Here is a 27,642-nt window from a genome sequence, read left to right as displayed (position 1 = left end):
TGCGCAGACACAACTTGCAGTAACTGAAAATGTAAAGACATTTTTCCCCTCACACATATGAACGGAAGTTCAAATTTGAATATAACCCACGTTTTCAGTTATGAACACAGACTTAGGTATAAAAGGAGAATATGTCTTGAGAGTAGTCAACATGTTTTCCTGGTTATAATCTTGCTTGTGAACAGTACTCTTGCCCGTGAGCACAGCCAGCTATCAACATCAGTACAGGACTCCTGCAGAGTTGGGACCAGTGAATTTGCTTTCCTGAAAATCATATATAAGAAACACTTAATTTAAGATCAATCACCCAATAAGTTGAGCAGAAATGGGGAGAAAAATCATGTTTTATAAAAAATTAAAATAAAAAACCCAAAAAAAGTACTGATCAGGGAAAACACACCACTGTGTATCGGTTTATAAACACATTTCCATCTCTTCTACTTTTCCCGTTTTCATGACAACTGTTAACTTGGAGTTTGGGACAGGAAGAGGCTGTTGAGGAATTTGGGGTTTTGATTTTATTTTTTTTTTAAATACAGAATTCAAACCACAGGACCAAACTGATCTCTTGCCATGAAATAAGTAGTATTGTTCATTTTTAATTCATGCCTGCCCCACTTTGCAACTGTTAATAAAAGCGAGAGCAAAGTTGGTGGCAAAGTTTGCCACTTTGGCAAGGTTTCTTGCACTAGGAGGATGACAGAAGCTCTACATCCCATACAGAGTCCAAAAGTGACCGACTCAAGAACACCACTTGAATACTCACAAAGTCAAATTCAGACCTGGCACCCAGGAAACTCTTACTAAGCTAAGATTCCCAAAGTTTGTGGAAATGGATGGAGAAATAGCCTGAACAGCAGCAAGAGGAAAATTAAATTAACAGTGACAAGAAGGTCTAGAAGTCATCTTGGTGGTTCTGGATGGCAGATGGTCCTCTATACCAGCCAGTTTAATTAAATAACGTATGGAGCAAGAACACGTACAATAACACAGGAAATGGAGTCTTGTTCCTTCCTCAAACATTTGAGATGGCACAAATCTAACAGCTGCTCATGCAAAGAGAAGAAAAAGAATAACTGATTTCTTTTATAAAATTATTACAACCCTCTGCAATATATACGTCATGTTGGGGTTTTTTTAAGTCCTTGCTCTAGTTCATACTGAATTTCAAACATTCATGAACTTTCATTTCAAGTTTTCTGTATGCTAGCTTCATTTTAAAGGTTCTAGACCAAGGAAAACACATTTGTAAAGCTAATTAATGTATTTATATGCACTGTAAGCATATTTGGGTTTTGCATTATCCATATTACTCCACTCCATTTTATTAGTACCTTTCAATTATATGGGATATTGTATTTGCACTATTTATTTTTAGATAGCCTGTAAAAGGTAAGATGAAAAACATGAAAACATCTGTAACTTTTTTTAAATTTAACATTAACAGACAAAACCAACATTTTCAGACAAGTATCATCACCAATAACTGCTCAACAATTATTCTTAATAAAAAACCAATGTAAAAAAAAGTCATGGTCAACTCTTTGCAGGACCATTTGACAGTACAAAGGGAATACAATGTTCACAGTATAGGCACAAAAACAGTGCAGAGGAGATTGCACAATGATACTCATGCCACTTTAATCAAACTCTAATTATCTGATGGTTTTACATTCTGACATAGTTTTGGTGAAAACAGACAGACCTAATTACAACATGACTTGTTTATCCAGCAGCGTATAAGGTTTTGACTGTAAAGTGACGTTCACAAAACAAATGCACCCTGTAGCATGTAATTTACTTTGATATGAAAAAACTTGAACAAAAACAATTACGCTGTGTCAGCAATCAGACAGCTAAACAGAAATTAAAAAGGTGGCTAATTGCTTCATCAGACCTAAACAGCAAGTACTTTAAAATCAAGTGAGTGTTTTTGTGTCATCTACCATTTCTAGTGGGTCAGACTTTGATGTGGTAACTCACTATAGGTTGTTCCACTACTAAAGTCAAGACATTGTGTCCATCCTTAATTGTGTATTCAAGGTCTAGCCCGTTGAGCACTGCTGAAATAAGCCTATTGCCTCTTACAACCTTCAAGTCTATCACACATTCGAGCTCACAGAAGAAATTTTCAAGACCAAAGTCAAAGACACTCTTCTTTTTCACTTATTTTCTAAGCCTTTTTCTTTTACCTGAAGTAGCATAAAGATTATAACACAAAATAGTGCCAAACAGAAACCACTTGGCATCAAGCATAAGGACTTTCCAAAGTCAAATGTTTGTGTATGTCCTTCCCCCCCACCCCACCCCCCATTCTGAATATGCAAAGACAAGGACTTAAAACTCTTATCACTGTGAGACCCAAACAACAGCATTCCATAAATTACCCCAGGAAGATGCACCATCATCCTGCATCCACTTTTTGAGAAGTCAGTCAAATATTATGTTAATTACTTCAGCAGAAGTCAAGCATGTAATCTTCTTTTGTAACACAGCACTTTTGCATAACTGGACAGGAACATTTATTGACAGGAAAATCATATACGCATCAACACATATGAAGTGCTGGAAGAAGGAAAACACTTGGCTAATGGGAAGAAGAATTGACATAGCCAGTACAATGCTCTTCAGAAGCAAAACCTCATGGGGTTTATTATTAGCCTCAATTCAAAGTGAGCGAAACATAAAGCGGGTTCAAAATTATTAGGTTTCTGTATAAGTCTTCTTCCATTTGTAGCAATCATTAAATTAACTACATAGGATTAGCAGCAAGTACGCAAAACTGGAAAATCAGCAATAAAAGATTAAAAAAAATAAAAATAATTAGGATCTCGCACAGTATCTGTACATGTAAGAAATGAAGAAAAGATTAATATTGCTAGCTATCAAGCCAGACAAACCATATGCCATAGCTGAGATCAATCAGGAAGATATCCCTTCTATATCATAATATATACTCTTACACGGTGAAACAACTATGAAGCGAAATGAAGCAGCAGAACAACAGTTTTAGTAATCTCCCTTACCAAGTTCCAAATTTGCAGCAGAAATGCAAAGAAAGTAAGGGAACTTTAAAAAAAAACAAAAACAAACAAACAACCAAAAAACAAACCCCAAATAAATAAATGTAACTAAATAATACAAAGCAAAGCTTTGTCAGAAATACTCCTGGGTATCTGTTTTCCATCAGAAAATCCAATGCATCAAACCAGAAATATTTCTTGTAAAGTATCCTTTTGATGACATTAATCATGAAATAAAAACTGGAAGAGGTATTTTATAAGATAGAAATTTTACAGTATTTCACAACATTATGACTTTTCATTCGAAATTATTTTTCTTTCATTTTGCATAGTATCATACAAGACTACAGAAGAACACATTGATGCAATGTAAATGTAATTTTTGTGGAAAAGTGCAAAGATGTTTTTTTCATTCTTTTTTAAAACAATTGAGTTTCGATACAGTAAACTTTCCAGCAAGATTTAAAATCCCTTTCTCACCAAAAACTTACTCAGTGTTACTCCAACCCATCAGAGAGTTACCTCTGAGAGGACTTCTATGTTTTTATAAGGTGATGTGGAAATGATTCTTTGATTGTGTTTAACAATTGACAGTAGCCCTGTGGCAAAAATAATACAAATAAAAATACATACATTCATATCAGCGAAGAATTGTCAGCTGTTTCCCTTCCCAGAAAGTAAACTGCAAGATTCTTTACTAATTACGTAGACAACACTTAGAAGAGAACATCTCAAGGAAATGAAAGTGTCAATTACTTTAAACACATGCAACAGCTTCCAGCTAGTCATGAGATGGTAAATCCCTCCTAGCTGCAACAAGAGTTCATGTCAGCTTTGCCCTTTTTTTGGTGCTTACTCAGAATCTTTAGAATTAAGGTTGTCTTTTTTCATACTTTGTTTTCTTCCACTTAACCTTTACTGCACTTCTGCCCAAATACAAGCAATTCAAAACATATGAAAAAAAAAATCAAGTTTCAAAAATTAAGATCTTAATAACAAATCTCTAGATTCAAAAGTATTTCTTCAGAAAAGCCTTAGTCCTGTTACTGCACGCTGGACGAGATGAACTCCAGAAGGTCCCTTCTGACCTGAATTATTCTATGATTCTCTTTGTATCATTAGAAGACGAAGCAAGAGTGAGTACAGTTCACCTCTTCAATCTCTGTTTTGCCTGGACAACTCCACACTCCTACATGGAATTGTCCTGATTTTACTTTCACCTACTTTTTCAGCTTAGAGCTGCTACTATGCCCACAAAAAAAGTTTTACACCTGTAAGAAGAGAGGCCTCTAGTGTACAGTCAAGAAACAAATTTTTTTCTGTGCCTTAAGATCCATTTCTCAGCCTTATTTAGGACCTGCATAGACTACTATTTTTTTCCTGAAGTTCACTATGTATTTTTATCCATGTCCACTAATTTTTAAACAATGACTGTCAGGTAGAACGTACCAAACTCAGCAGATAGCACTATGTTGGCTCCACTCATACAAACAGCTGTATTCAGAAAAAGCTGCGATGGTCTCTCAATTCCCACTGAAATCAATGTGATGCTGCATGTAAACTCCCTTGCGAGATATGAATGAAGATTTACTGATGGACCTGACTGTAAGAATGAGAAAGATCTGAAGTTTACAGGGCTTCTCTTCCCACAGTACATTTCTACCACAATTCCCGGAGCTCTGACAGGGCCATCTGAGAATACAAATATCTAGAACGTGGATGTTGAAGACCGTGAACCCTTTAATCTTGAATAAACATTTCCATTAAAGCCACCAAGTGAAATAATCACCCTGTTTATTCTATGTAGCTGGGTAAAATGTTTACTATGACAATTCCAGCTCTGACTGCTGCAGGAGGAAATCCTCACACAGCTCCGTGTGCTAAAATAATACCCTAAAGTAGCAGCAGCATGATTGGATTTCTCTATGCATCTAAGGTCACCCAGGTCTGGTGTCTAGTCTGCTGATCCCTCTGCCACCCAGACACCTGCACTGCATGGGCTCCCAGCACAGGAAGGCTGGAGCGATCTCCTAACAATGTGCTCACTTAGAATTTGGGAGTGCAACATCCTGAAGTAGATAAATAGATCAAACCCATCAAGCCACAAACTTCCTGACATTCTCCAGAATGGGCAGGTTGTTTTTTTTTTTTCTCCAGAGCACGGAGGTTTTGGTATTAATTTGAACAGGCAGGAAAGCTGGAGTCTGCTACGCAGAAACATCTAGTCAAATAAATACGTCATTAAGCTAACTAGCTACAGGATTGTCTAGCAGATGGATGACATCTTGGTTGCTAGTGGAACACTTTTCTATAGCCTTGTTTGAGGCAGACACATATGGCTCTCCCAAGCATTGATGCAAGCTCCCAGATGGACTAGATCATTGCTGACACCTTATTATAAACCCTAGAGATGAAAGAAGGGAGCACAATTTTTGAATCACAACATAGGACTCTGAAATATTCAGATTTCCTAAAAATCAAGTTTACAACAGAATATCTTAACTTCTTTCTATTGAAAGAAGCTCCTTCTAACCAGGAACAGAAAAGAGGGGAATATGCTGCATCGAGGATGATTAGAAGAGCCTTGAGGAAACTTAAAGACCGGAAGATCCTTAATGTAAATGTATGTTATAACTTCATATATGGAGTTATAACTATTATAGCTCTGAGGATGCAAAAAATTATCTGCTGTGCAGCTGTTACTGACACCAAAGAGCTTCCATCTGGAATTTCTTGATTGGGGTGGAATGGGAGAGCAGAGGAAGCCATTTAGACATTACAGATGTATGACGTCTCTGAAATGCCTGTACCCAAAAGGACTACCAAAAAAAAAAAAAAAAAGACAGAGAAGTCTAGCTACAGGAGCAAAAGGAAAACTAGCAGAAATATGTGGGAGAGAACAGAACCAGCTGCATACAGCATTTTTTTTTGTAGGCGTCAGGGACACCTGAGAACATCTCAAGTACACAAGGGGACTATGGCGTATTTTACACATCATGGTCAGAAACAGGAAAAAAATATTCTTTGACATTTTTACATTGTGAAAAGAGACTATCCTTAGCATCCAGTAAGAATTTTACTCTTCTCCTTCACCCAAACGTAAGACTCAAGATATCAGAAAGATGACTTATTATAGACTTTCTCTCGTCTCTAATATCTGCTATACCATGTAAACCAAGAAAGTTAGATATTTGAGACTATTATAACTCTGTGACAAAACTTTTCAATTTCAAAAACAAATCAACTCACTGACCCTGGGAATATGTTAGGAATTCTGTACACTCTGAGCCAAGGAGATGCTTAAGCTGTTAAAATTTACCTGCCTCTACTGCAGTGGCCATAAACTTAACAAGTATGGAAACATCTTGGAAGCACCAACTACGTGTACAACTGCTAATATAACTCATTTGTCTCTTCATTTTCTAAAGGGACAACTGTGCTTTCAGTATCTTCAACCGTACAATAATTTCAATGTATGGAAATCAGAGTTGCTCCCAAGTTTTCATTCACAGCTTTTAATGCTGCTTTTATTTTCTTGACCAACTGAAAGTCCAGAAAGTTTTTGTCATAGGGAGAATACTTGAATCATCTTAGAAAACAGAATGTTTTTATCAATAAAGAGACAAGGGTATCCTTTTCCTCTTTAAAGAAACAATATAATCCCTACCTCCATCACATCATAGACCTCAACAGGAATGTCCAGGAGAAATTTCAGTTTTGTAAGGCTCATTGACAAAAGGGCATAGGTAGAACAGAATTTCCAGCTACGTACACTGCAGCTACTTCAACTGGACAGATCCTCTTCTCTGCAATACAACTGTCCCTCTGGAAGGCAAGTTCAGCTGAACAAAAACAGAAAAAAGATGACAATTATCTCCCTCCTTTCTCAGAACCCTGAAGAATATATGTTTCACTGTTCTTTTTAACCTGTTAGAATAGAAAAGCTTCAGGATATTCTTTCCTTTATGTAAGTCTTCCTATGCAAGACACAGGGGAGCGCAACTTGCAAAACTCTGTGGTCAGGGATGACACGATAAAGGGTAAACTAACGCATTTAGGCAACAGAGGCTTTGGTTCTCCTGAGGTACTCCTTCAGATCAACTCCAGATTGAAAAGAAAGGGAAGAGAGATATTAATTGGCATCCATGAAAGCATAATGAAACACAGCTCAGAACTAGCCAGTTTCTGGATTGCAAGGTATTTTCCAATATTATTAATTTGTCTCAAAGCAAACAAACCCCCAAAATCTCCTCATTTCCTACCAACTGAAGGCTTCAATTTTATAACTGTCAAACAGAACGGATTTTTTTCTTAGTTTTACTCTTTAGAGGACTGCCAGTTTCCACATGTGGATACAGAGGATCACTGCAGGTCCACAGATCTGAGGTGGGTCCACAGGGATTTTTTCAGTCCTTGACTTTGCAGCAGATTTCTCATGCAGGCTGTCCAAGGAAACCGCATGTTCCCAGAAACACAGTGTCCCTTGTCACAAAGTGGGATCCTTGGCAGTTTAGCTCCATGCCGAGGACCCCGAAAACACCAGGCCTCTGGCCAAAACACCGTTCACCAGGAATCAAAGAGAGGTTGCATCTTAATTTGATTTCAGTGAAAGTCTGTCAAATCTAAAATATTTGCAATGAAACATCCCAAGTTCAATGAACTGCCATTTTCTGACTAAATTACATTCTCTTCAAAGTTTGCAATTAGCTCCATCTAAGATGCCTCTTAATAGCAGCAGCATCATGAAAACTGATCAATAACAGGCGACACAGAGGGAAGTTGAGATAAATCAAGTGCAGTATAAAAGTTAAAGCATGGTAAACATCTATGTCAAGAAGCTCTCGTTCATACACAGATGGTTTTAGATCACTGTAATTTAACTTATGTTCTGAATGATGTTCTCCTTCAGATGTAAAATGACCTCTGATTAATTCAAGCTAAATATATAAAGCTGTTCTATATTCAACACAGCATTCACACACAAGTTTAACATACTTTAACATATACAGCTTGACTCGACACTTCAAGTGATTTGCTTTGGTGTCTCCATGTAGACATGATTAAAGGCTTTTATCTCCAACCTCTAACAATACCCAGGGGAAAACAGGGAATGGGAAAAGCAGACTCTGTTGCTGGTTGCATATTCAACTGAAGAGAGAACTCGTCGTTTCAAAAAACACTTTCAGAATATCTTACACATCTAACTCCCACTCTACAACCCATTTTCCCCCCTACATTTCTTTTAATTCCTCTTGGTTTGCTATGTTTTTAGGTAATTTCAAACAAAATTTAAAAGAATCATGAACCAAATGCTTCTTAACTCATTACTGTGCGTTATCAGCGCTAACAGACATCAGCACTGCGATATTTCTTTCTTCAAATTTACCTACTTGCCCAGCCACCACCTACGAAAAAAGAGACCAATCTACACAAATTATTGCAGCTTTCTGCTGTAGAAACTTATGTTATTCCAGTCATTTTCATCAAAAGGCTGTACAGATCATTGGAACAGAACAGTGACTTTTACCTACAGCTGTGAGTTAGAATCCTCATCTCTGTACCCACTGCAGGTGACTTCCTCCTGCAACTAAAGAGATGTTTATCTCCGTAATCCTTGGTACATTAAACCCTACATTAAAAAGTGATACCACCGTTGTTATCAATCTAATAAGGCACTGTAAGAATAAAGATATTTGTAAAATGCTTTGATGAGAAAGCTTTGCCATAAGGTACTAAGTAGAACAGGTCAGATAAAGCACACATTTGACAAACATTGGCAGTATTTCTGTTCATCAACAGATGGTAGCTTTTTAAAAAAAAATGTATTACTATAAGCTATGTGAAAGTAGGCACCAAACAGTACCTGTATTCAACATTATGCAAGCTGCTTTGATTGGACAGATGGATCACGTGTTAGGCTTCCCAATTAAGTAAGGATAACTCATAATTTAAGATATTTGAAGTGAAAATTGGGTACTTGCAAAAAGTTAATCTCAAATGTGTGGTTTCTAAAAACCTGCTAGGAAAGGTTATTAAAACAGAAGAGGAATGTGAAAGGGTCACAAACACAGAAAGCATCCATGTTGGCAATATTCATAGAACCCCCTTCCTCTCCACTTCCACTACTCAAGTTTGGTGAGGAACCCTAGTCAGCACAAACCTTTTGTAAAACAAAACATCTACATGTGAACTGCACTGGCCAACAGAGGCTATTAGTCAGCCCAAGTCTAGCTTTTAGATGACCAGGTGCAACGTTTAATTTACAAGTACTGTATCTTATCTGCACGTATTTTTACAAACATTCAATTTAATTTTGCTTAAAATTAAGTTAAGCAAAACCTACAAAACCAGTCATCAAGGTGAAATTATAAGAGAAGAACACACGCCAATTTGGTATTTCACAGAAGGTGCCAGTTCAACAGCTATGGAGATTAAGTTAGGTTATTTAGGTTCCTCACATCTTCTCTCCCACACCTTCTGCTATGCTCCTCAACTCTGAACAACAGGGCAGAAGCCAGGAAACTCACTTTTGTCTTACAGAAATCCCAAGCAAACCATGGCAAACCTCCAGTTGAAATTCTATATAATACAGGCCAAAATCCGCTCAACGAATTAGCATTGCTTGACTCAATAACTAATGGTTAAGCAAAAGCAGAAAATGAAGCAATACCATTTACACCCAACAGTTTAAGAAACACTGCTACATTTAGGCAATTACATACAGTACATCCCTACTAGATATAAGACTAACAAATTCATATTAATTCTTGCTTCATGTGTCATTAACACCTAATGGAATGTTTAAAGGTGTTTACAAGTCCAAAGTAATAATGGATCACTCCTAATTAACACACAGTAAAAATTTCATGAAAGTCTCAGTGGAAGAAGAAGGTTGTTAAAGAGATTGCTTCATATCTCAGTCACAGACTGCCCCCTCCTTTCCCTCTATGAAATGGAGAACAAGTAGGTTACAGGTGTGAGAAACCAAAATAATAGGCTCGGCTACACAATATTAAGAGGTAATTAAAAAAAAAAAAAAACACATGTTTTCCTTCTAATAATATTTGAAATCAAGAAGAGTGGAAGTTGTGTTTAGACAAGAATACTGTTTGAAGGTGCTTGCAAGTACCAGATGCTGAAAATTAAAGACAAAGCACAGTATTCTCTCAGTGTGGGAGAGATTCTAGATTTTACCTTATTAAGTATTAACATTTGTTCTAACAGAAACTCTAGCAGAATTTTGTACTGTCCTCTAAAATCAGGACTTAAATATTCAGTGGTCAAAGATTATGATACAATCATTCAAACCTCAAGATATTTATCATACAAATATTCAAAAAATCATATATTCCCTAAAAGCCAGTACATCTTTTACAGACAATTTCAGAACACAGGAAACAAAATTAAATACTGAATACAGAAAGAATGGAAATTTCCAAACTCATCTTTTACAGGCAATAGCAAGTTTAATATTGTGACTACATTTTTTCAGAAGCAGATTTTTTTATCAGTTTTCAACAAAAAGGGTACCAGGGTGTTTAGCATGGAAGAAATCAAGAGCACTAGGAGATGGAAACATGATGAAATTCCTATAGACACTTCATCAACCCACTCCATTCTCATGCGCAGCATTTGAGCAGCATATCTGCTTGGAGATATTGTCCTGCCTTTTTGAACTAATCCTAAACATATGCTAGTGTAAAAAATGTGGGTACAATGTCCACCACTCTCACCACTTGTTTTCCCTGTCCTACAGACAGCTAGGAGTCAGTGTCAACACAGATAAAATTTTGCAAAGATCCCCATACAACTGTCAAAACACACTTGTCCTTTTTTTCCACTAGAACCAGCAGTAAAGTCCAGTAACTTTAATATTTCCATTTATCATCTCATTTTAGTGAAACCAAACAAAACCAAATAGAAGCATCTGGATTACAATTTAGCCCTACCCAAAAGTACGCATCAAGTAGGTGCCACTATTCTAGTGAGTAAAATTCCTCTTAAGAGGAATAGTTCTCCAAAACTGTGAAATACACAACTGAAACTTACACTGAAAAGCAAGTAACAAGCACACGTACTTCTGAATTCAGCCATGTGCAAAAAACCCCTATCAGAATGATTATGGATAAAAAAAAAAGATATTTTCAGTCATGCCTACCAACCACATGTCTATTTATAAATTTGTCTATATGGGACTAATGCTTTTTTGGCTGGGTAGGGAAGAGACTAAAGCCTGGGAAAAATGCTGAAAATGTTCGTGCTTTAAATGTCTGAAACAACGTTCAGTTCAGAATATAACTATGCTTGCTTAATCAGTTTCAACCTTTAACATGAAACATTTGATTCAACACAAAACAATACATTCTGTTTCTAATAGTGCTCTAACAGAAAAAATGCCTCAGCTTGGTGTATGTCTGATTTTTTAACAGTTATCTAGCCATCAGAGAGTCTATTACACCTGCAATTCTACTTAACATGTAGCAAAACCCAAGCACAGTGGCATCAGGCAGAGCCACACACCACAGGTTTACAGTGAGCATAAGTGTTCTAGCAGCAGTAGTTTATTTATCCCTGCCATGTAACTTTCACAGCCTTTCTGTGTCGACACTGGCAATCACTGATTTCCATTGTCCCCTAAATTGTCTAACAACATTTCCAAATGCTTTTCAGTTTTAGCAGATAATAAAACATAAAATCGCTATCATTTCCTATCCACTCTTGGCGCTCTCCTCAAAAACTAACCCCCCTAACTCACAAATTGCTTTCATAATAAAACTGTATTTCTATGAGAACACAGCTACCTCAATTTTGAGCACTCAGACTCCTACGCCCAATGAGTTTTCAAAATCCAGCGGTAAGGATCTCTGATCAGTTTCTCTGCAAAACGCAGACATTAAAAATAAATTACGGGTGCGGATGTGTCGCCTTCCCAGCCCTCTCCCCACTGCACGCACTTCCACCCCCAGCTTCTTTGCTGGTTTTCATACAGATTTGTGCCAGACATTCGGCATCCTCATTAAGTGGTGTCTGGCAACCTGCCTAAGTTTTAGTGGGTTCTGGGAATGCCAATATATTAACCAGAGGACTTTCTGCATACCCTAGAGAGATTTTATTCTAGAAGAGTCAACCATTCGGCACAAAGAAAACTTACTTCAAATCTAGGAAAGCTCTCCATTGGCAGTAAGAGAAATTGCATTTAGATTCTACTTAATTTCTGTCTCCTATCTGAAAGAAAAGTTTGATGTAAAGCAAGATCATCCAAACACAGTTTAAAAGGTCAGAGTGCTGTCTGTAGTAGGATTTTGGAGAAAAGAAAGGCAGATGTGAACACCACAGACACAGCACAACATCAAGAAAATTATTCATTTTCACTCCCTTGTCCCTTGTGACCAAAATAATCTTAATCAGGAAGATTAAATTTATCCCTTATTATGCTGAGTGATAATGAATGGTGATATGGGTACTTGCAAATTTCCATTGCTTAACTAAACAACAATAAAAAGCGTTTAGTAAAATCCATCTGCAATTAGCATATTCCAAATATGCTAACTCAAGATATAGGCTCCTGAAATACATATATTAAATAAATTTAGATGATGAATACAGAGACATTTTGCCAGCATGAAATACAGAACACACTGTAATGTTGTGATCACTGTTATTCACCTGCAAGCGTTCTTTCTACTGCAGTCCCCTTACAGTTACTATTATTCAACTGACAGTCTCAGAAGTAAGCAAATAAAACTCCTTTCTAAAAGAAAGAACTGAAATTTCTCTTTCAAATACAAGGTTCAGAAGAACACAATGGAAAAAAAGGTCAATAGCTTTCCTTCACTGGAATATTCAGCCTGTGCAACACACAGAAAAGTTAAAGTACACTGGACAACTGTGTCATTATTTCGTTCTGAGACCATTTCTGCAGACTTCTATACCTAAAGAATCCCATTCATTTCAACAAGTTATTCAGGTAATCTGCTATCATTTGGAGACCACTATCCATTATTATTGGAAATTGCTTCATTTACTCAAACTCATCACTTTGGTTTGCGCAAAAAATTGCTGACGACTTCCGGACAGCAGCTCCAAAATGTCACGATCCCTTTATAATGACCAATTAGCACCAAAGATTTAGCAAGAATCAATTAAAATCAATTCTATTTAAATGTTTTAGTGTACATATTAGAAGTCTGGCAAAAATAAGATTATGTTTGGTGGGAAAGAAGTTTTTAGCTATCTAGGCTGCCTTTGCTTAGATATCAACCTTCCAGGCAAGACGGCTATTCTTAAAAATAGCTGTCAACTGAGAAAAGAAAATGTGTACGTATGAATCATTTCACTACAGGGTTGGATCCCCAGCAAGTGATGCACCACTGTTCTGGCATCAGTGCCTTTAACGAGCAGCTGATACTAGCTTGGTGCCATTGAAGAATTTCACGGTTACCACTGAACCAATCTGCAGAAAAATCCATCTCTCAACTCCTAGAAGTATTTGTATTCCATACCTAGCAATTCACTTGCAAGGAGCTGTTTTAAACTATTAGAAACCAGACAGAAAAAAACTCTTCCAAGACCACTCACAACTTCAATGCAACAACGATGCCTGCTGATGCAAGAGCTGTTGGGCAGACACATACTTTTTCACACTTCATTTTGCTTATAGATTATATCAAGTTAAACTACTTTTAAGATACCTATTATTTCAATAATCATTTACTGCTTTCTGGCACATCATATCCTGAAAGTATTCCAAATTATTTTAGACAGCGTCACTGAAATGCAACTAGTTCTTGGTGGAAAGGCAGCAGCCACTAGACAGAGTACTGCAGGGCAGCTGTGAAAAAGAGAATTAAACTTTGGTCAAGAAAATCAGAGAGAAAACTTCTCTCCCCCAGCCCCTCCCACCTCCCAAAAGACATGGTACCTTCAGTGCACAAAAAACTCACAACAACTCATGTTTTCAAGTCTTGCCTTAAATGTCCTACGCAGAGAAAACAGCGTTTTATCTACTTAAAAATAACAAAGGGATAGGTTAGTTCTAAATTCTTAGGTTAAGCTACTGTTCAATAGTTTTAGTCTTACCAAACTTAATACAATTGTGCCTCCATCCTGAATCCCCATTTCTTTCTACTTCCACGAGTTTTCTTGTACCAAGTCTAAGATGCTGAAGACTGAACTCAAACTTCATCAGTCAAATGTTGCCTAGTGCCTGTAATGTTTCAATTAACATAAACTAATGGTCTGAAATACACTGTCTCACATTATTAACTCATTCTGCGTTACACATTTATCATCATTTAGGCCCACACAGGCATCTGAATTTACTTGAGAATACCGATATGCCTTATGTGTATGCAACAATGATCTTCACGTACCTAGGAGTCAGAATTAAATATGCTACCATAAACACAGAATATATAAAAAGATATATTTTTACTTCTGTATGTAACTGCATATAGTTGACATGTTCCAATGTAAGTTCTCTTCATGCTGGTCGCTTTATGTATCATAGTAACTTAATACCTGGTGCCTAAACACCAGTACGGATATAGATGTTCAGAATACCATCACTATTTCAGCTAACATGGACAACGAAATGTTGATTAGACTGCTTCCCCTTTTATTTACGGCCACGAAGCCATAATATTTATATTCTCATTAGTGGAACCATACACGTGTGCACCACACGCACAGTTATTCAACTCCACTCAACAGTGCATCATATGTTATTTAAACAACTCTGGATGGCTACAAAGAGTAGATTTCTTAAAACATTACCCTAGAAATGAAATTGGAAGGAAGGATAAAAGTTTGGTCTAACCAACAATACTTGGGGGTTAAAGGATGAAAACCAAAAGACACTTTCCAGAAAGGAACATTACCGTATTATGCAGCATCTATGTTCTTACCTCATCTATGCCTACCAGTAATTGTCCCTTGAGCTTTCTTACCGGCAAAAACTCTCTCCCTTTTTGGCTAGCCTCAGATGTACGATGCTGCATACAATTCACTCTTCACGTTACGTGGCGCACCTTTCCAGTCCACAAATGTTTTAATGCGAGAGTTTTCTGTTTGTAAGAACAAACCTCTAAAGAGTTTTCCTTCCTGACGAGAAGATGCCTACAGCTTAGATCAATAAACTCTTATAACACCAAATGCTACTTCTAGTGCCATATAAAATTATTCACTAGGTTTCTGTTCTCTTGCATAACCATCACTTGCTACTCAGAAAAGGTTCTCAACAATAAAGAAAAAAGTCCCACTAAAACCTTTATCATTCTAGGTGTTCATTTAAGATCTAAGAAAAAAACCCAAAACTTACTTTTGCACTTCGCCTGTTTCCTGTGTATCAACTTAAACCTACACACAACAGCGTGTTTGTCTCTTCAGCAAGTATCAAATCACAACCTATGCATAAATACCTACCCACCTACATGATGGAAAACCTGGCACACCATTCAGAAATTTGGGATGCACATATTAAATACAAACGATGCAAGCAGGCTTCTGATACAGATTGACAAGCTAGATTTCTGCTAATAAACTTCTCAAAAAAAAAAAAAAAAGCGTCACTTCATTAAATATAGGTCACTTGTGCGTGCGCCCGGCAGCCACACTGCTGCTTCTCCTTCCTGTAAAAGTTGCCTGCTTGGACCTGGGCGCACTCCGCCGCACACACCCCCCCGTGAGGGTCTCCCCCGCGGGGCTGGGCAGGACACTGTTCTGCCAGCATCGCCCCCCGAGCTGTATTACATCAATCCTGAGGCGAGGGGAACGTCCAGACGGGGCTGGAAGTATTTACTTCGGAGCAACCGGAGAGGACGTGCCGCACGCTCCGTGTTCCCCAGCGCCCTGCCCGCCGCGGCGGATCCCCGGCCCCGCTCGCCGCCTCCTCCCCTGGGGAGCCCCGGGGGTCTCTCCTCCGCGCCGCCGGGGCTCCCCGACGCCCAGGCAGCCCCCCCGCTAACGGCGCTACCTGTCACCGCTGCCCCTGGCGCCGGCCAACGGCCGCCCGACACCCCCTCAGGCAACACCTTCCGCACCCGCCGGGGCACCTGGGGGGCAGGTGGGGGCCGGGCGCGGAGGGACGCGCTCAGCCCGGCCCCAGCAGCGGCTCCGGGGGAACGGGGGCAGCCCCCGCCGCGGGAGGGAAAGCAGCAGCCGCCACCGCCTCGTCCCTCGCACGCTCCCAGACCTTCAACTCGGGCCTCCCCGCACTTTCCCCGGCACTTTCCGCCGCGACGTCCCCCGTCCGCTCCCGGCCCCGCCGCCGCGGGCAGCCGGCCGCACGCACTCACCTCCCCCCGGCCCCCGCTGCTCGCCCCCGCGCCGGGCTGGCCTCCTCCGGAGCGGACGGGGCGCCTCGCCGCCTCCCCCTGCCTGTCTCCGGCAGCCTCTCTCCCTGCGCTGAGGCTGTGCCTGCCTCCAACTCATCCCCAGCCTCTCTCCTCCTCCTCCTCCTCCCCCCCCCCCGCCCTGCCCGCTCCGCTGGCTGCCGCCTGTCTGCAGCGAGTCTGGCTCTGGCGGACGGGCGCGGGGGCCGCCGGCGGGGGGTGGGGGGAGGGAGCGGGGGGAGGGGCGGCGGCGCTCCCTCCCCTCCCCTCCGCGCTCCCGCCCGGCCCCGCAGCCCACACTGACACCTGCCGGGCGGATGTGCGCGGCCGCGGCGGGGCTGGCACCGGGACTCCGCCAGCGAGGGCCGGGGGTTGGGGGCGGGGGGGGGGGAAGCGCCCGAAATTACGGCGGGGCGTCTCCTTTGAGGAGCTGCTGCCGCTTCTGTGGGAAAGGCCCGCTCCTCCCGCGCTGCTGCTGCGCCGGTTCGCAGCCAGGCCCTGGGGCTGGAGGTCGGGGCATGGGTTGAGGTGAACTTGCGGCGAGGAGGCAGCCCCCGGACCCGCCCGTGGGGCCCGCCCGAGCCCTTCCGCATCCCCCCGCCTACGGGCCCGGAGACGGCTCCTGCCATCGCACCTCGGTGAGGGACCGCATCGGGAGGGGGCGGGGGGCGGCGGCCGCAAAAAAGTACACTCTGCCCCATGCAGAATGAGAAATTTTTTAACATTTCAAAAAATGTTGCAAGACAGGAAAACCCAGTTCTGGTCGTGGCCCAGCAGGCATGAACCCAAGGCAGGCTGCTGCCCTGCCTGTGTTCACTTGCAGACACTGTCCATTTCAGATTCAGTAACGTAGTCCCGTCTAAAGCTATCAAGCTTGCCCTTGCCCTCCCCCTCTCTTTCTGAATATCTGATCATCAAGTAAAACAGCCACCTTAACCTCAGCTGTACCCAGGCCACTAAGAACAAGTATAACAACTGAAGCTGTGATTATATTCATAAATATTTCTACACTTAAATATATTTATGCACACCATTCTCACAGCAAAAAAAAAAAACCCCTAAATTCCTATTTCTGTTAATTCAGATCATCAGCTGCAGTCCACATTCCTATCCATGATGCACTCTAAAGACTTTTCCCGTGCCAGTTGTACCTGTTGACCCTAAGAATGAATAGAAGAAATAACAGGGAGTAGGTAACATGATGAATTGCAAAGGTTGCTAACTTTAGGCATGCGTGCTTTCAACTTAAATGTGCTTTTCAAGTATAGTTGTTTTCCCTTCATGCCTCACCTCATTGCAAATTGGAAGGAAGATGCAAGAGCCAGGAATCTGCCAAGCCCGAATTCGGAGTACCAAGGTATGAAGATGGTGGAAGTGAGGGCCTTCAGTTTGTGCTGCAGGTCACTGGGTGTGACGGGGAACAGGGAACCAAGCGGAATAGTTCCAAAACAGAGAAACAGTCAGATCAGCAGGGAAAGATAATTTTAGCAAACATATTTTGGATTAAGGCACAATGAGCCAAAGAAACATCAAACAATACAGGAAAGAAGAGCTTCCAGTAATCCAGATGATATACTGGAGCTACTTGCCCTGAAAGTTGCAAAAATCATCAAAAGGTCATGGGGTTAATAATCACCATAATCAACTATTCATAATCCACAAATTGGTATTTATAATTTATTTATAATCTGATGAATTGGGAGAACGTTGATTTCAAGTTTGCTCTATAGTTAGCCATCAAGAGTCGAGCACTCCATTTCCAAGAGTGCCCCAGTAATCTGTATGTGCTTCCTAACAAATGAGCGTGACATGCTTCAGCTGTGCTCCCTTCAACAGCTTCTCAAGGAAAATGAGAAGTCATTCACTGCCATCAGAGATTCTTGCCACGTGCAGAGGAATATCCCTAACCCATGGAAAACTTTGCAAAGCATAACAAAACCACCTGTCAAGTAACAAATTATTTCTATACTATACCTCTTGAGTGGAAAAATGTGCCTGGCAGCAATTTGGGATATTTGGGGCATGTAGGAGGAGGACAGAGTGAAAATGCATAGACTCATGGGCATGCTCAGAAAGTGCTATGTATGTATTGATCCATGCCTGGAAAGTGAAACGCAGAGACCACTCAATACTACTGGTACTCCTGTTCCTATCCAAGATATCCCTGGAAGAGACAACTGGCAACCTAATATACTGGCACCTGCCAGAGGACAACAATTCCTCAGATATATAAATTCCTTTACCTTTTTGTCACCAAAATTACAAGTTCTGTTCAGTGTCTGGCTCCACTTAAATACATCTGAAGAATGTCAGTATTTCTGAAGCTTGAAGAGAGCCAGTCTAAGAGGAGTGTTAACATTTATCCCCTGATAAACTTATAAATCATAGGAGACCTTGGAGCTGTGTAGAGGTTTCACTCTAAAGAGAATCCCAGAGACAGTTTGGTTATATGAAGAAACTTATCTTAAAAAAAAAAACCTACAAAAAACCCACCCTACATCTCTTCAGTGAAAGCAATACTCACAGTATCACGATAATGGGTTTTCATATCCATGAGGCTGCACAGGCATCGTGACAGTTTGTTTCCTGGATAAATAAGAGAAAGTTCTTATAATTGATTTAAGGTATAGGCAGATCTGTGTATGATTTTCTTTTCTTTATCCTCCTCTCTAAACTTAATGATATAGTTAGTATTTGGACTGTTGGGAGGGTTGTTGTTTTGGGGTTCTTTTACTACTTTACTTTATCATTTATATGACAATAAAAATTGCTTCAATGTTCAATGTTACTAGTAGATAGCACAGCACTGTGTTCTTTAAGGCACAGCTTAACAGCCACTCACTCCTGCCATGTCCAGAACCTGGAAGACAGGTTCTCTGCTGACTCTATAATAAATACTTGGCCCAATTGTGCTATTAGATATGGCAGGAGATACACAACCTGGTGAAGCACATGGTCTGAGTGTCTATATCCATCATCACTGGTAAGGCCCCTTCTCTGGGCTTGTTACATGTGCTGTCACTGCTATGACCTCTTCCTTCCCAGTCATGCAGTCCACAAGATGTGCCCCGCTGCAGGGAGGAAGCCGGTGGAGAAAGCAAGTATTTGAACAACTAGACTGAGAGGAACAAATCTGAATCCAGGGACAGAATAGCTGTTGGTTTCAGTTACTGGTGACTCATCTTGTTTCCCACCAGGAAGCCACAGATCAGTGTATTTCAAGTATTACTGATTCCTATTATCTGTTACACTGAGAGAACAAGGAGGAAGAAATTAAAACCATTCAAACTGCAGTAAGAACATAGCCAAATAACATATGGGCACACGTAATAAGCCAGTCTTACTAAACTACACATAAAAGCATGCTACAAATAAAACAACATCTAAAACTAGTTAGAAGAGTATTTGGTACAGTTTTTTACCCAACAGGTCATCCAGATTCATCTTCTAGTTGTCCACCATGAGCAGATAAGCACTGCTCTTAATCCTAACTTGCTGCTGTTTTGCCAAAAAAAAAAAAAAAAACCCCAAAAAAACCCACCAACAAAAAAACCCCCCTGCAACCTTACTGGCACCCTGCAGTACACAGGGACAGAAAAATCTTCAAAATGTTCACTTCCAAAAGACACTACTCAATCAAAACCTTGGGAGTTGGTTTTGGTGGTTTGGGTTTTTATCATGGCAGACTCTAGGGGAGGGAAGACATTACGATAGAGCAAGAGGTGACAATTCTCTCTCACTAAAGCCAGGAAATTATAGTCTTTCTCTTGGATGATTCCCAAGAAGGTCATTCCTTTCAAGGGCTTCCACTCTCCTTCCTGATTAGACTAAAACAGGTACATCAGGGAAGAAAATTTCTATATTAGATGTTTTATGGAACTAATGGCAAGCAAATCTCAAAATTTTAAAAATTAGTAACATACAAAAAAACATACCACAACCTTGCCATAATGGTTTTGGCCATTTCAAAAGAAAACGTCCATCAAATATTTTAATAAAAGATTCTGAAATTTTCCAAAGTGGTTGAAGATCTTAATGCAAATTCTACTGTTTCAGCCATAGAAGGACAGAAGCCTCAGCCTGCACTGAGCTTCAGCATAGGTGCAAGGCCTTGACACGCACCTCAGTGCTCAAGCAGACGTGCACGGGTGAACTTGTGGAGCCCCTTGACCACAGGACCCAGACTGTATTTCCAACAGTGTGTTCCAGTGGTCTGCAATAGTGTCACTCCAGTGACTGCGCCGTCACAGAAAAAGGACCACTTTCTATGCCCTGTTAAGTTGGTGGTAAGTACTAAAGCAATGACGAGGGAAAAGGTATGTATGGATATAAGGAAGGCAGCACAAGAAAGACTACTTATAACATTTTGCTGTTGTACAAAATTCTCTGTTTGTTCTAGTCATTCACTGAAATTAGACTCCAGCTAGTTTGTTCATGGATGCGCACGCTCATTCTGCAACGAGTTGTTGCTCTGCCAATTCTACCCACACACCTGCAGACCCCTCTACTAGATGTCAATCTCAGTTTTAGGCAACCACACAAATCTTAAGAGATGCTTTGGTTTTCTTGTCATGATGAACACAACTAAAAAGTTTTTCACGCTAAATAAAATGCAATGTTGGACTGTAAACTGAGTGAGCATTATGAATATTTGTATCGCATCCTCAGGTTTTAACAATAAGGTAACATTACAAAGTGTACATTTCTTTGTTCTCAACAACATAAAGGCTTGGAAAGGACATCATTAGACAGAATACTACAGAGACGGCAGTCAGCTGAGTCCACGCTGGAACTCTCCCATCTACGGTACACACTAAGCAATCCAAGAGCTTGAGAGAGGCATGGCAAAAATCTCACTTGGATGCACATTCTGTATCTCTTGTTGAAATTTCAAAAACTGCACTGTTTGTCCTCTTTTTCCTAAAAGAAGGCCTAATGCAAAAAAAAAAAACCTCCACTGGGAATGAGCACAGATCAAGCTGCCAGGTCTACCTTCGGCTTCTGATAATTCACCCAAGAAAGCTGATGTGGAAGCCCTCTGTGAGGAATCAGATCTTATCACGTAAGCTACCAAATACCACATACACTACCATAATAGAGAAATTACATTCTTTGTGAAGAGGGACTGGATGACTGAACAGCAATCAAAATGGAGTTCTGTATCAACATCTTATCATACAGAGTCAAGAATGTATGTAACAATTAGACAATATTTGATTATCAAATAAGAAATAAATCCTTGTCTTAACCTGGCTATTCTTTTATAAAAAAGAACCTCAAACCATTTATTTTTGAGTTAGCAGATCCTTATGGATGTACCAAGTGTCTTAGGAGGCAGCATAGATTTAAGGAATGGAATCCTAACCTGAAACAGAATTTTTCTTCTTGACAGCATTGCTTTAAAATAAAAATGGCAACTACAGTTCTGAATTGATTCCCTGGCTTATAAGTATTTGAAATACCAAACTGTCTAGTTTGCTGAAATGTCGATAGCGCTACCACATTAAAATAGAAAGATATTTAGTAACTTACATATGCTTTCACATCCATTTATCTGCTTTACAAATTAGTAAATTTTTCAGATTGGGGAGAAAAAAAGCGCACCAGTATGCAGATTAATGATGATAATAAAATGCTATTTCCAAACTCTCTCACAGTACTAACGCACTTCAGACACCGCTTCAGTAATTTAGCACATGAATTATTACATAGGATGCACTCTGTTATTATCAATTTACAAACAATTTACAAATAGGTGTATATTCTGCTTTGCAAAATAAAGTCTTTGCTATGTGAAAAATACAAAATTCTTGTTTATAATAAAATTTCCCAAATATGCTTTCATTCCCAAGTCTCAAGAAATTGTGTTGGAAGACAAGCCTTAGTATTTCCACGATACAGATAGAGAACCTAAGTCATAAAAGAAATATGATTTGCCTTAAGAGTGTACTATGAGAACAGGCAGAATTGGGAACTGATCCAAATTCTCCTGGTTTATTCTACAGCGTTCTGTCTACTGGACCACAAAGCAGCTAGTCACTGCATGTTATTCTACAATTTTTGATTTTTAAAGTACTACCCAAACCCCTTTTTTCTCCAAAACCATAGCCAGAATTGGTTTCTTAGCTACCAGTCCTACTGTACTGGTTTATGTTAGTTATGAGGGAAATAATTAGTTTGCAAAGCACTTTTAAATGAAAGAATTACCGAATACCATTGGACAAGATCCTAACTCTTTTCAGGTCCACATCAGAAATCCCACTGACTTCAGTAGGACCACGATCAGACTCATTTTACACACAGAGGCACATACACACACCACCTATAAAAAAAGTATTCAATAAAGAATGCTGTGCCCATCTAGTACTCAGATGAAGCTGTGACCCAAAACTTTTGATAGTCTTACATGAAGAGGGGGAAATTAGATGAGAAGGATGCGTAATAGAACTCATTATCAATAACAGCATCATCATCTTATGCTTAACTGTAATGGGAGAATCAGTACTACAATCTATAAACTTCTGTCTTTTCTGTTCACTAATATAATCATTCCTATTCAGCTGCCCATACTCCTAGTTTTCAAATTCTTCCCAATAACTTGACATATCCACATGTGTTCAGAAGCTACTCTATTCTTCTTCTTTAGGGCTTCACAGAATAATTCTCTCTTTCTATTTATACACTTCAGAAAAAAAAAGCCCCCCCCCCCCCCTTTTTTTTTTTTTGCAATAAGGATCATCTTCACTCTGTCCCTGGTACAGTACAGAGCACCTGGTCAATGCTTAAACTTTAAAATATGATTGCCATCATTGTAAGAAACCTACATTGCAATAAATTTCTTTTAGTTCTGCCCTTCAACTCTTCCCCAAGGAAAGATGGAGAGCTCTGAGAAGTTCCCAGTGTCCACTTACTACAACTACTTCTTTTCTCTTTCTCCCTTTTCTTCCTCCTGCTTTTAGACTTCTTTTAAATTAAAGCCTTTGCATTAATGCAGCATTGAAAAATCTGAAGGCTTTACTATGACAGAAGACAATTAAAATTAAGGCAAATAGGTTGGACAGATCACGCTATTCAAATTGCATGTATTGTCACAGGAGTAGTAGCTGAGCAGTTTTCATGCCTAAGAGGCAACTCTATATCCCCTTCAGGCATCCCAGGCTAACACTGCCCACTGAATCGCATACCTGTATTGTCCAGAATGAGAACAAGCAGAACCTGCTGCTGACCGTATGCCTGTTCTGCTTCTTCTACTGCTGTGACCAAATGCGTTTTTTCATGTCTGGAAAAATGTTTCCACAACTGCTTACAGAAATACTGCAAATAAGACTGTTACGTTATTCCCTTCTAGCTTACTCCTCCCAAAGGGATCTTAGCTCTTTGCTCTTTCATGTGAAATATATCCTAGTGACTTTTTTTTTATGCTCCCCACTGCTTTTGCCTGGCATGTGTAATATATTTTTAATATTGAAAATCTGCATAGCATACATTGTTGTTGTTTAATGCCTCCCATTAAAGGCTCTCAAAGCATTTTGTTGTCACTAATCAGTTCAGTCTCACCAACCCAGACGTACACAGGCATTATTCCTATTCTATAGACAAGAAAACAACTACAGAGAAGGCTGAGTGGCAGAATTCATTCCTGCATTCAAACTCCAATCACTAGATCACGAACAGCTTGAAAAAAGACAAACCACTCGCTAATGCTCAGTTGCGTACAACTGTATTAAGAGGAGTTCCTCCAATAACTTTGCTGTCTCTTCTCTCAGATGTTTCCTTAGCTACTCATTTATTTATAAGCAGGCTACCTACAGATCTTAACATACCTTACAGGCACCAAGAACAGAGGCCAATATAAAAAAAGCCATTAAAAAAGATCTTTTCCAGTTATTTTAGCATCAGTGTAACAAGTTGCAAGAATGCAAAATACATAAAAATGATAAATTTTTACATCTTCTTCCTTTAACACACTGACTATTCCTTTGGATGGCATCTTCAGTGCTCTTCACTGACAGCTGAATCACTTTAAACAAGACACTACTAGAAAAATATATTCAAAATTTGTGGGGAAAAAAATTGTTTCTATATCTCAAAATTTTAACTCCAAAGCTCTATTATCTTTATAGATACCATCCTAGCTCTGTAGCCAGTGCTAAAATACCAAGATGTGCCCCGTCACGTTGTGAAAATGATACCCTGATTCAGAAGTTTAACGTAATGGAATGTAAGAAAAAACTGTCTCTCTCAAATCTAAGGAGTGAGAAAGTACTACATTCAAGGACAGTCTTCTGCAACTCATTAGAAATGCTACACATTACACACTGTTTCATACAGACTTTACAAGTAAAAATGGAAATAATTTTCCTACGTGAAGAAACTATTTACATCATAGGTAGTGATGTCATACACTAAAGATTTGGGCTTTTTTTTTTTTTTTTTTTTTTTTTTAAGTGAAAGGATGGCTTGTAATCCTAACATTGAAAAACTCCTATTGCAGGTTAATGCAACTTCGGAAATTCTTCTGACCCAATATTATCATTTGCAGAAACATGAATTAATTTACAGTGTGGCAGTAACCTCTATTTTTGTTCATTTTCTATTATTACATGATCATTTCTACAGTAGTTTTCTCCTTCATTGCACAGAATGGAGACTGCCCAAAAAATGAATCAGGAATACATATGGAAAGAAGTTCTCCTTGGTAGAAGCTCTGCCTCACTTGTGCAGATTAACGTCTTGCTCTTGTTTAGCATCATATTCACTACTCCACGCTCTAACAGTAGGAATTCGTGAACAAATTGTCACAAGTTAAGCAAGGATATCAAATTTACTACACATCAGTTAATCTGCAATTATCTCCTATAAAATAGATACACTGCCCCAGCAACATAGGCAAAAGAAGTTGGTCTTTAACCAAGAAAATAAACGGCTTTGAATTAGCTCATATTGACCTGACAATAACAATTTGCATGCAGGCAGTTAATGCAAAACAGCTGACTTGAGGTAATTTACTTAGAATAAGGAGTTAGAGACCGAGCAGGTTATTCGTGTATATATACTCTCTGTAGACATGAACTTACATTATGTCAGCCAGTCTGGCAACATTTTTATAAAATACAGCCACACCTATATCTTATGCCAATCTAAATTACATTGTTTCCAGAAAATTTCACTTCTTCAAGCTATGTCTTTCTGGCAAGATGACAAATGTGTGAAATAACATCTTTGTTCCTCAAACTTGAGACTTTTCACTAGTGTGCATATATGGGCAAAATAATCCCCACTTACGGTTTATTTGTAGCTATGCCATTCACAGCTTTTTAGCACATAACTATCCTAAACTGTATTGCTTCAAAACTACACAATTCTAAGACAATAAAAGCTGTTCCTGCTCACAGGTATTAGAACTACTTCTTAGTGTTTATTTTTATTTAATCTTTGTTTTTACAGTGCTATTTATTTATTTCTTGTTACCCTGAAAGCATGAGAGATGAGCAACATCAACACTTGAATTACACCACACGCAGTGAGGCCAAGCAGAGACCTCGGAGCCTCCCCAGGAAAAACAGACGCAATGTTATCTCCCAGCCCTTTGCTCCCTCCAAAGATCTGCCCTTCTGCTGGGGGGCAAGGCAGCAGAGCAAAGAAGATATTGTTCTGTTCAAGCCCATTCCTGGCTCGGCAGCCCAACAGCAGCGTGGAAACGTTGGCAGGGAACACCGCGCTCGGAGTGTTTGAAGAGTTGCATGGGGCATTCAGCCAGAGGCTGCACAGCTGCTGCTGGAAGAGGCTCCAAGCCACCCTCTCACCTACTCGGCCTCCCTGGTTTCACAGATTGCCCGCTGATACAGTGAAGGTTGTAGCAGTATCAAGGAGACTTCTCTCCATCCACAAGTCCGACTATTAACCAGTATAGACTCTACTTGGCAGTGAACTGCAAAGATCAGGCACAGGCTAGGTGATGAGTTCATTTAAAGAAGCCTCCGAGAACTTCAGAATCACATCTGCCACCAGAAATAAAACTAGAACTGCTTTGGAGTCAGTATAGCTGTGATTTGTCTGTTCTTAAAGAGAATTACATGAGCATAGGAATTTATTTGTCAGTGGGCAGTCTCAGCTTTGTACCAGACATATGATTTTACATGAAATCCAGATGTCATTTAGAACAGTGTCAAAAGTCAAACTAAAATTAGTATTCATCGAATGACTTTTTTTAAAGAAAAAATATGCTCTGCAGCTTAAAGAGAGAATTGTAAAAATATCTCAGACTCATGTATTTCTTTTAGCAATGTCATTGGATTTTCTCTCCTACAAACATATAAGCCTAAAGAATCAAGAGTGGAAATATTTTCCATGTTTCTGTTTGGATATGGCTCATAACTCAGGATCAGTTTATGAGTTTCAATAATTCCCCCAGAGTACAGAGCTGTTCACCACTATAGTTTGATTTACATGCACAATATCTACCTACATGAGAAGTCTGGATACACTGGAAAAGACCAAGATGGGTTTTCTACATTTATTTAGCAAACAAATTAAATTACTTTCAACAGTTCTAGGGTTTTCTTAGGCAATGCTAGAACTGCCTGCACACTACTCTACTAGTTGGTACGAGTAGAAAAAAAAACTCCACACCATTACTTATTTTGTTCTGAGACAGCCACCCCAAAGCTCTACCTACCACTCTACAGAGTGAGTTCACCTTCATGCCATGCTGTGCCTACCCAAATTGTAGCAGTCACCCACTTTCACGGAATAAAATGGTGCTTTATTTGCAAGGATTTAAATAAAGGTCTCATTGTTCATGAAAGATGTCTATTCTTTTCAGCAGAAGGCATGATCTCATCATCCTGATATAATTGTTCCATTAATTGTGTGAAAGAAACTTTGCATTGCCACAGCTGAGACAGATCACTCTAGAAGGTGAATCTAGGAGTCCAGAGGGATGTTTACAATTTACCTCATCAACTGGAAGAAGAATGGGTGTCATTTAGCTATTCCCTAAGAATAAGAAAGCAACGTCAGCATGGGGCTAGGCTGACATCGAGATGCCATTCAAAAAGTACCCAGCCCCAACAATGTCTCAGTCTCATAATAAGCCCTTTACGATCAGCTGGCCCCAGCTGCCTTGCAAAATTCCATCTCAGAAAGGGATAAAAGATGTCTTTTAGCCAGGAACATCCAGTTGCACCTTCAGGAACACCTGCTTATTTTAATGGTTGATGTTGATATTTTCTGCTGCATGGTCTTTTTTAAGTTCTGCAGAGACATACCATATGTAGCTTTTTGAT

General features: G+C 39.6%; 1 protein-coding gene across 1 annotated transcript in view; it reads right to left on the bottom strand.

Annotated features, from left to right (window-relative positions):
* The window catches only part of LDLRAD4 (low density lipoprotein receptor class A domain containing 4), a 295,037-nt gene extending 278,602 nt beyond the window's left edge, over positions 1–16,435 (bottom strand). The window contains exon 1 of the mRNA XM_054814850.1: positions 16,319–16,435. The gene's annotated coding sequence lies outside the window, so the exon portion shown is untranslated. The remainder of the gene's footprint in view (positions 1–16,318) is intronic.
* Between the last annotated feature and the right edge of the window lie 11,207 nt (positions 16,436–27,642).

The sequence above is a fragment of the Grus americana genome, chromosome 2 (assembly GCF_028858705.1).
Source record: "Grus americana isolate bGruAme1 chromosome 2, bGruAme1.mat, whole genome shotgun sequence".
NCBI classification, from domain to species: domain Eukaryota; kingdom Metazoa; phylum Chordata; class Aves; order Gruiformes; family Gruidae; genus Grus; species Grus americana.
Note: the sequence above shows the minus strand (reverse complement) of the source record. Positions and strands in the feature narration are given on the sequence as shown.